The following is a 10,826-nucleotide window of genomic DNA, read 5'->3' as shown; positions in this document are numbered from 1 at the left end:
CCAACTCCAGCGGCTTCTGTTTGGCCTTCCAACCGCAATAGCCCCCGCTCTGCAGGTCAGGAGACCAAAAGTCTGCCAACTTCTTAGCATGCTTATCTCATTATGCTTTCTGGAGCTGAGGAACAGCCACGTGAATTTAGTGACACCCTGGGCCTTCAGTGAATTGAACTTGGCCTAAGCTCATCAGTTTCCTGACTTACAAAAGCCCTTACTTACCTGGTGGGGAGGGGCACCGTGTTCTGTGGGAAACCTCCTGGCTTCAGTATCAATTCAGATACAGTCTCTAGTCCGAGGTCTGCTTGTTTATTTTCTTTTCTCCAGTGTGCAGGGCCATAGGCACCTTCGTAGAAGGGTAGGAGAAAGACCCACAGCAAACCGTGATTGTAGCGAAGTCCCTCCCTTGACCTGAGGAGCTCTGCATCGATGATCTGCCTCAAGCCTGGAAACCAGTTGAGGGTCTGTGGCTCTCTGTTGGTCTCATTCAACATCCTCTTTCATTCCATACCTCAGGAATTTATCAAGCAAAAACATAACAGGTTTCCTGTCTATTTCACTTCCGGGTGCGGTGTGATTAATTAGCTGGTGTTTACAGGAATCAGGCTGCTATGAGCACAGTTTTGTCTATGTGGTCCCACCACTGTAAGTTCGATCACCTTGCCTTTGGTGATTCCACGCTGCCCCTTGGCCTCTGCTTCTCTGGGGTCCAATTATACCCATTGCCTTTGAGTCGCCCAATTGAGCGGCAGCATCTCCCACGGTAAGATCTGGCGCGCAGAGAGGGGCCCTGACAGCGATCTTCAGATCGGTTCTCTCCTCTCGACAATCAGTGCCTACAGCTGGAGCAAAGGGCACGTCCCCCAGAGCCTCTTACTGTGCAGGACTTGGTTTTAAACAGAAAATCCATCGAGCCTTCCAGTTTCTCCGAGCCTTTGAATCCCACCGTCAACACTAAGCCGGGCTATCAGCCAACTCTGCCTCTTTCGCAATAGGCCATTGTTTTGAGCCACACCTCAGTTAACCAATCAAGTAAACTCTCGGCACCTGTAGCTTGCAGACCATTAATCCCCGAAACGGTTCATTATCCCATACCCTTAAAATCCACATGCATAACACTTCCCAGGCTTTGGCTTCTGTGAAACAGAAACTCAAGTTCTTAAGGGGGTCTCCTGCCTTCACTGCCCAACCTTTCTCCCTCTTTCCAGAGGGTGGCCTGTTCTCACCCGGCCATGTAAGTCTTCTCTAAATAGGTCACATAGCTGCCTAAAACAAGCTCCGAGGTCACTACACATTCTTAGGTACTTTCCCCATTCCCATCAGTACCAATCCTAAGTCCCAGTCTCTCCTGGATGCTATAACAAAATCTCATAAACTGGGTGGCTGAGAGACAGCAGCGTGTGGGACTGGGGGTTTCAAGGTTAGCACTGGCATATTTCAGGGGCTGCTGCAGGCTGCTCCTCACAGGCAGCAGCTGCCTGCACGGCAGGTGTAAACAGTCTCTTTTAGAAGGCCACCAAGCTACAAGGCTTCAGTTTTAGAACCCAATTTTAGAACCCCAAGGCTCCATGCCCATGACACCTTCCCAAGGTTCAGTCCCCATGACGTCATCACTTCCACATGACATCATCACTTCCACATGACATCACCACCTCTTAATTGTTTAGGGATTGAAGATTTCAACCAGTGAGTTTGATGTTGGGGAGGTGGAAACACACACACACACACACACACACACACACACACACACACACACACACAAACAGATGCTTAGTAGGACATGTATTGACTTCTAAACTATGGATCAGCATGCCCACTTAGTTTGTGCAAGGCCCTAGGTTTGAGGCAGGCAAGCACAGGAAAGTTTTCTGTAACCCGGATCTGTGTTCGGACTGAGTTATACACAGCCCCCCTCTTGCAGTATGCACTTGACAGCTTTAGTTGGTTCACCTACACAGGCTCTGCACACACACCCATTTCCAAACAATGCACCCGCCGATGTCAGCACCCCCACCTGCATTAGGCTATGCACTCCCATCTCTGAACAATAGTATAGATTTCTCCACCCCTGGTAACAATCAAATTTAGACAGTTTCTATTCAAGTGTATTCTCAATGTATCTGGGTGAGAAGAATACAAGGGCCAATCCAGCCCGAACTGGTTTTGGGTGCATGCGCGATAAGGCAAACTGTGTCCTTCCAGTGAACTTTTAGGGAAAATCCCCTATTTACCGTCATATGCCTATGCATAATTAGGTGTGCCTATGATTAAATGATCAGGTGCATTATGGGATGGGGTACGTGCAGTGGAAGAAAATGAATATATCATTTAACCTGTCAATCCAAATGGAGAAACACCCTTTAGTAACCAGTTTCTTTTTTTCTTTAGATTCCATATTGAGACAGCAGGCTGTGGCCCGGGGTCCTCTTGCTCTTGTGGCCTGGGGTCCTCTCACTCTTGTGGCCTGCTGCCAATCTTGACACTGCATCCCTTGGTGGTCTGATCTGTTACCTCACCCTGAATAAAGTCATGCTTCGTTTGCAAACCTCCGTGAGCCCTTGTTTTCAGTTATCTGGATAAGAAGCCAAGAGCCTGAAAGCAGCAGGCCCGTATCCCAAACACTAATGCTGGTTTCACACCCCCCCCATTTGTTCCTACATAGGAATAGGAATAAAGTAAGTACGTGGAATACATGTATGCTTACCTGAAGTGTGTGTGTGTCTGTGTGTGTGTCTCTGTGTGTGTGTGTGTCTATGTGTGTGTATGTGTGTGTGTGTGTCTTTGTGTGTGTGTCTGTGTGTGTGTCTCTGTGTTTGTGTCTGTGTGTCCTTGTGTGTGCCTGTGTGTGTTCGTGTGTGTGTGTGTGTGTGTGTGTGTGTGTGTGTGTGTGTGTGTGTGTGTGTGTGTGTGGGTGTGTGTTTGTGTGTGTGTGTGTGTGTGTGTGTGTGTGTGTGTGTGTGTGCGTGTGTGTGTGTGTGTCTGTGTGTGTGTGTCTGTGTGTGTGCGTGTGCACACAAACGTGAACTCACAGGTGTCAGAGATCCCTGGTGCTTGCTGGAGTTATAGGAGGTTGTGAGCCACCAGCTGTGGGTGCCAGGAACTGAACTCTGGTCCTAGAGAGAGTACTGTGTGCTCGACAGTACTCAGGAACACCCCAGTCCTAGGCTGCTCGATTTTATACAGAAGCCATTAGATTTCACCTTCTGTGTAGGGTGTAGGTAGCAGGCTGTTGTGTGGGAACACCGGTGAGCTAGAGTGGGAGGGAAGTCACACCGCAGTGGACATGGTGGTCATGGGAACCATGTGCCTCGTCACGCAGGAGAAGGCCAAGACTCGTGGCTTGTAAGATGCCCAGCAGTATCCTGCTACACGGAGTTATGGAGTCCTGCTGCTGCACAGGCGCTGAGGTTGGGGACAAAGGGGAGAATTATGCCTGCTGTCAGTGTGTCACTCATTGTCGGTTGTCACTTCTCGGTGTGTCCGAATGCACCCTTCCTCACCTGCTGTGTGGAAAGCTGGCTGGGACTGCAGCTTCCTTCCTTTGTGTTCTGGCGGGCGTTGAGCTTTGTCAACAGACGGTGACAGAGGTGGGGCAAGGACAGGACTTCCTTCCTAGTTTCAGTGGGATGGCTTGTTGTGCACCCAGCGTCACCAGTATGGCAGTCGGCAGTACCTCCAAGCCGGCATCCTTCCTTTGCTCCCTCCAGGTGGGCTTGTAGCCAGGTACCCTCAAAAAATACAATCCTCTGAGGGATCCCCTACTTGAGATGATGGATTTGCAGAAAATTCCCTTGCCCCAGCCCGGAGCTATATCCACTAAGGTCCAGTCACGCCTGTCCAGCGAGCCACTGTGATCCCTGGGTGAGATAGCCTTCCTTAGGCTCTACTTAGGGCTGCCATATTATCCTTTTCTGTCACCATCCCTTCTTATCTTCCTCCCCCATTATCTAACCTTGACTTGTCATTGTTCCAGTGACCATAGGGCCTCTCTCCTGCCAAGACTTTGGCTGCCACAGTGGACAAAAGCTATCAAGAAGTCAGAGCAGCAAGGGGCCAGTCACTGCTCTCCTCAGCAGACCTGGTCTCTGCCCAGAGGCCAAGGCCTCAGTCCAGAAGAGAGGTCAGACTACCTTCAGACTAGACTGAAACCAGATCTTGTCAGGTGCCGTGGAGGAAAATCCTGGCTGCAATGACCTTGCGGGGTAGGAATAGCTTGAAAGACAAGGCAGGCATGTGATGGGAAGAGATTGAATAAGCTCAAGAGAAGATGGGGTGGGGAGGGGTCATTCCTGGCGCTACACAAGGAAAAGCAACATGGTGTTTCTGTGTTGCAAGAAAGCCGGAGGAAGCATGCAGGCAAAGAGAGATTGGTTACTGAGGGGGCCTGGCAGGGCTACGGGTATCACTTGAAGTCAGCTGGAAGTCGCTGGAGGGATATGATCAAAGACCACAGGAAAAACAACTTAAAAATCAACCCATAGACCGGTGTGTGCTGCTCAGCTGGTGGAGAGCTGGCCTAGCATGCACAAAGCTCTGGGTTTCATGCATACTTGCACACAAAAATCAGGCGTGACAGATCAGGTTTGCCATTCCATGATGGGACCAGGGCAGAGTCAGGAAAATCAGAAGTTCGGGGTCATCCTCAACCCTGGTTACTTTGTAAGGAGCTCCAGACCAGCCTGGAATACGCAAGACCCCATGTAAGAACCAACAAAAACTACGAGTCCCTTAGTAGTGTCATTTCTGTGCTGTGGATCATCACACGGATTTTGTTACTTCAGTAACAACTGGACAGTGGTCTTCAGTCTCGGGCCCTGTTCTCTGCACCTTTACCCCAGCGGGTAACTGGTTCTCAGTCAGTGACTAGGCAGCTGTACCTGACCAGTCTCTGTCCATTTTGCCTTCCCCACTGGGTACTGCCACTAAGTGAGGACAGGCTCATCTGGGCCCACGGATGCAGAGACCGAGGAATGAATCCAGCTGGTACCAAGCACTGCGCATAGAGAAAACAGACATGTTCATTTGGAACACCAAAGACAGACTCCAAGAGAAAAAGCAGGCAGAATAATCAGACCAAGGCTTGGAGAGGCATAGGCACTTGCATAGGGACCACACAGTAAATCCTCAGGAAGATTCCAGGTTCCGTGTCACCTCTCTTGGAGTAAAAGGATGGGGACCAAGCACACGGTTCCTCGACTGGTGTATTTTGGGAAAGTGAGGTCAGATTCTGGGTCACCCACAAGACTTGTGTGCCTTCTGTACCGGGGTTGGGGTGACTAAGAATGACCAATTCACGGCTGAAATGCCAGGGTGAGGGGGCAGCCTGGCTGCTTCCCACCAAAGGGGATGTAAGGGCTAAGAAATCATTACAGGAAGATGAATTATTCAAGGCATGGCCGACCTCCTCAGGCCCTGACAACCAGGAGCCCCATGATCAGGCCAGCACATCTTATTACCCTTGTGTAATGGCCGCGTTTTCTCAGTCTCAGAAGAAAGCCATTCAGCACCATCAAATATTAATGTGGGGCGGCTGGCTTTGTAGACAGCTCCAGGCCCACAGTCACAGATGACATCAACCCAGGAATTTGAAACAGGGCTGCTGGCCATACTTGGCCTTCCAGACCCCAATCCCAGAATGCAGAGCAGCCTCAGGCCTCAGTGATACCTTCAAGGCTGTGTGCTTGGTTTTCATTTTAATTTTTTTCCCTTCATTTGTGTGTGTGTGTGTGTGTGTGTGTGTGTGTGTGTGTGTGTGTGTGCGCGCGCGCGCGCGCGTGTGCACATGCATGTGTGTGGACAGCCACAGACATTTTGAGGTCTCTCTCTCTCTCTCTCTCTCTCTCTCTCTCTCTCTCTCTCTCTCTCTCTCTCTCTCTCTCTCCTCTCTCTCCCATGTGGGTCCTGAGCATTGAACTCACCTGGAAAAAGGTGCCTTTACCTGCTAAGCCATCTCATTCCTCCGTGCTTGAAATGGATTTTGGGGTTGACTGCACATAGTACTCATGGTCTCAGAGAGTGGAGTCTCTGGAACACATGTGATCAGGGGGACTTTGGGGTCCATCTTAGGTCCTTAGAGTTAGGATAAATCATCATAAACTGGTGGCTTGAAGAGAAGTTAGTGCCCTTGCAATTCTGGAGGGTGAAGCCCGGGATGAAGGTGCAGGCAGATCCTCCCCACATCTGTGAATGAAGTTCCAAGAAGAAGCTGCACCTTCAAACCAGGGCCTTTTGCAGGGCCCATTAGCACATCAGAAAATGGGTGGTGGTGGATGGAGAGGTTGGAATGTTGCGGGTCTACAGCCTAATTGCAGCTTGGGTGATCTTTATTCTCCTATATAGCCATTCCTAGCCCACTTCTGTGTCAGACCCACTGTCTTGTGGCCAACAGATAAAAATCTCTAGGGATGTATTCACTTTACAACACCCTAGTTTCTGCAACACCTTAGTTTCAAACAAAAGCCAGAGGGCCATCAGACGGCATCCAAAGCCTGTATCCGCGATTCTCTCGTTTGCTCTTCTGTTTCTACAAAACTTCACAAAACTGCTTCCCAAGGGAACATGGAGTTCAGGGTCCCCTAAATCTGTGCTCCTTGACCATGCTTGTTCCTATTTGGTCCCAGAATAAACCCTCTGTCATCCCTTTTTGGGTGAGAGGTTGTTTTTGTAGATGAGTTTCTGGCATAGATTCCCTCCTGTGTGTCCCAGCCTTGCATGGTTCTACCTCCATTGCCCGGCAGATACTTCCTTCCAGAGTCTGCCCCTTCCTTCCCTAGGGCCTTTTCCAAGTGTTCCTCCTTGTGCCTTTTGTTATCATCTGTGGCTCTATATATCTTCTGTCCTGGAGCTCGCTCTGTCAACCAGGATGGTCTCGAACTCAGAGATCTGCCTGCCTCTACATGCCAGGTACTGGGATTAAAGGCAAGCACCACCTCCACCCAGATACATCTATTAATGAACACATGGTTAGCCACACTTATGTGACATACTGTGGCATTTCCACGCACAGCATGCAATGGTCAGGTCAAGGTTACTGGCACATCCATCACCACAGACCTTTGTTTGAGCTGGGCCTGTTCAGAATATTTCCACCGGCTACTTCAGGCCCTTGTCAAGCCTAGTTACCCTACAGGGTACAGAGCACCAGAAGTCAGTTCAACACTTCTGTCTTAGTCTCTTTCCCTCTCCAAACCGCTCCCTCACCCTCCTAGCTTCTGTATCTTTCTTCCTCCGCCCTGTACTTTATTAGATATTTATTACAGACTAGGTAGGAAGGGTTTCAGGCAGCTCGAATTATATGGAATGTGTGAAGCATCAACCTTCCCATCTCAAAATTAAAAATAGGAGATGGAGCCTCACCATACTTGTATACCCACTCAAGAGCTCAGAGCTTGGATGGGGTAGAGTGAGGGTGGTTTTCAAAACTTAAATTTCAAAGTTCCTTCGTACCCACCTCTATTTACTTATTATTTATTTATTTAACCACATTCCCTTTCCTTATTCATGGGCGATTTTTTGTATATCTTGATCACATCCTCCTAACTCCCTATTCCCAACCTCCTCCATGTCTTCTCCAGCGAGTCCAATTAGTGCTTCCTGCTAGAATATTAACTGATCTTCTTGACGTGATCTTGCTCAGGTTACCATAGCTACAGAGAGTTAGTGAGTGCAACGGCCATATCATGTCCAGAAGATGGCATTTCCCAGCACCCCTTCTCATCCTCTGACTCCTGCATTCTTTCTGTCCCCTCTTCCATGATGCTCCCTGGGCCTTGTGTGTGTGTGTGTGTGTGTGTGTGTGTGTGTGTGTGTGTGTGTGTGTGTGCATGCGCGCGTGGAGGTACACTGGTCCCGTGTTGGACTGAGCACTCAACAGTCATGTTTCCCCTAGCATTTTGTCCAGCTTTGCATCTCTACATTGGCCCTGCCCATTGCAGAGAGAAGCTTCTTTGACCATGGTTCACTGATCAATACGGATAAATATAAATATGTAGAAGGCAGTCTAAACATGTCTACTTAACAAGGCAACAGTCATAGTAGTCCTCCCAAGGGCCAATCACCTCCCAAGCTGTAGGCATTTGACCATGTTTGCAGTAACCGGTATGAAGCCTCAAGTCCAGTTCTCGGGTGGTTTCTTACTCCCCACAAATTTCTTGCCTGCTGCTATTGTACCAGTGAGCACATTTCGCCTGACTGGTCAGTACTGGAGCAGGCAGAGTTTCTTCTGTGTAATACCAATAATAACTTTCTCCCCCAGTGGTCTGCTGTAATGGTTTGAATAAGAATGGTCCCCATACTTTCATATACTTGAGTGCTTAGTCATTAGGGAGTGGAACTGTTTGAGAAGGATTAGAAGGTGTGGCCTTGTTGGAGGAAGTGTGTCACTTGTGGTAGGCTTTGAGTTTTTAAAGGCCCTCATGAGGCCCAGTGTTTCTGTCTCTCTGCCCTTCTCTGTCTCTCTGTGTGTCTCTGTCTCTGTCTCTTTCTCTTTCTCTCTCTCTTCCTCTGGATCAGGATATAGAACTCTCAGCTATCTTTCTACGGGACCATGTCTGTCTGCATGCCACCATGCTCTCCACCATGTTAATGGACTAAACTTCTGAAACTGTAAGCCAGCCACCAAAACTTGCCTTGGCTGTAGTGTCTCTTCGCAGCAATAGAAGACTGGCTAAGACATCTGCATGGCTCTTTTTAGCACGATGAAAGCTAGCCAGCAGGGATAGAGTTTTTCAGGTCGGTTCCTGCTTGGTTTTTCTATATCTTGCGATCAAAGTGTGTAGCTCTTTCAGCAATCAGGTTATACCAGCTAGTTCTGGTGGGCAACCACAAGTAATGGCAGTGGTCCTTGTTGTTTTGGGGACCTCTAGGACCTGTATGGACAATCACTCTGATGGAACTATCCAACACCTGACACTGAGAATTTCACTTAGTCTCCCATGCCTTCTGTGGCAAGTATTGTGCACATACCCAGAGTATCAGTGTTCAAACTCCTTTTAAAACCTAGCCTACAAAGTAGTGGGCTTTCCTGTATCTCCTTGGTTGTGGTTAACTGGCCCTAACCTCTCCTCTCCCTTGTCCTTCTGGCCCCATTCCTATTTAAACCTTTGACCTTAAACCTTTGACCTCAGTGCCCACACTCTACTTTCACATCCACACATTCTCATACACCCTCACCTTTTAAGACCTTCTCTCCTCTCATGGGTTCTTCCTTGTTCTCTGAGCTCTAAAAACACTACAAATTAAACACATAAATCTAAGAATTCAAAGCTAGGATCCACATATAAGTAAAAGCATATGGTGTCTGTCCTGCCGAGCCTGGGTTACCTTACAGTTTACTATTGTTCAGTTCTACCCATTTTTTAAAGGAGAATTTCACAATCCCATTTTCTTTAGAGCTGAGTGAAATGTCATTGGGTTCATCTAGCATGTTTGCACGATCCATTCATTAGCTGATGAACATCTAAGCTGCTTCGGTTACCTAACTGTTATAAATAGAGCAGTAACAAAAACAGATGAGTCCTTTTGTCTACAGGAGGGCCTGCAGTCCTTTGGGTGTGTGCCCAGGAGCAGTATGCCTAAATCATATGGCAGTTCTGTTTTCAGGTTTGTGAGCAGCCTCCAAACTGACTTCCGCAGTGGACGTACCAACACACACTCCCAGCAACAGTGGACAAGCATCCCCCTTCTCCACATCCTCACCAGCAGTCCTCATCATTTGCCCTTCCAGTTTCAGCCATTCAGATTAGGATGAAGTGGAATCTCAAAGTAGGTTCAATCTGCATTTCCCTAATGGTCAGTGATGCTGAACACTTGAAAAATGCATATTAACTATCTAATTTCTTCTCTTCGAGCCCATAGCCAGTGTTTGATTGGTTGGTTGATTTTTTTGATGTTCGGGTGATGGCAGGAACTTATCCAGGATAGATCTACAGCCCACAAAGATTTTGTCCCATCCCATAAATTGTTTCTCATTTGATTGACAGTCTCTTTCGTTGTACTCTTTTTTTTTTTAATTTCATGAGATTCCACTTACTGATTACTGGTTTTATTTCTTGATTAAATCAGAAAAGTTTTTATTTATGCTAAGAGTGTTTCTTTTTTTCCTCTAGCAATTTGAGAGGTTGGAGTCTTTTTGAGGTTTTTGATCCATTTTGAGTTGAATTTATCCCCCCCTCCCGTGGGGTGTGAGATAAGGATTTAGTGTTATTCCTCTACGCATATGGTTCCCAAATTTCCAAGGACCACCACTCCAGTGTATTTTTGGCATCTTTGTTGATGTTGCTTCTCATGTGTCTGTAATTGTGTGTCATTGTAACTGGGTCCTCTCTTCTATTACATTGACCTATGAATCTGTTTCTGTGCTAATGGTGTGATGCTTTGATTATTGTGGTTCTGTATATTACTTGAAATCAGGTATGGTGGCTCCCCTGCAGTATCTTTTAGGCTATCCAGGGCCTCTTGTGCTTACAAATGGATTATAAGGGTTTTGTTTTTCTGTTTCTGTGAAGGCTTCCTCTTGATTGGGGTTGCATTGAATCTGTAGATTGCCTTTGATAGAATCATAATATGCATCCTCCCAATCTGTGAGCACAAAAGCCTTTTCATTCCCCCCAATATCATTCTCTTCAGTGTTTTAAAGTTTTCACAATAGAAGTCTTACATTCTGGGAGGCTTATTCACAAGTATTTTTGAGGCTGCTATGAATGGGATGGTTTCCCCAATTTCTTGTTGAGTATGTGTCTTATTGTTCTATCCCTCTGGAGAGGCCCCTTGACCATGGCAACTCTTATAAAGGGAAGAATTTAATTGGGGCTTACTTAAAGTTTTAGAAGCTT

This window comes from Rattus rattus, chromosome 7 (assembly GCF_011064425.1).
Source record: "Rattus rattus isolate New Zealand chromosome 7, Rrattus_CSIRO_v1, whole genome shotgun sequence".
NCBI classification, from domain to species: Eukaryota; Metazoa; Chordata; class Mammalia; order Rodentia; family Muridae; genus Rattus; species Rattus rattus.
Note: the sequence above shows the minus strand (reverse complement) of the source record.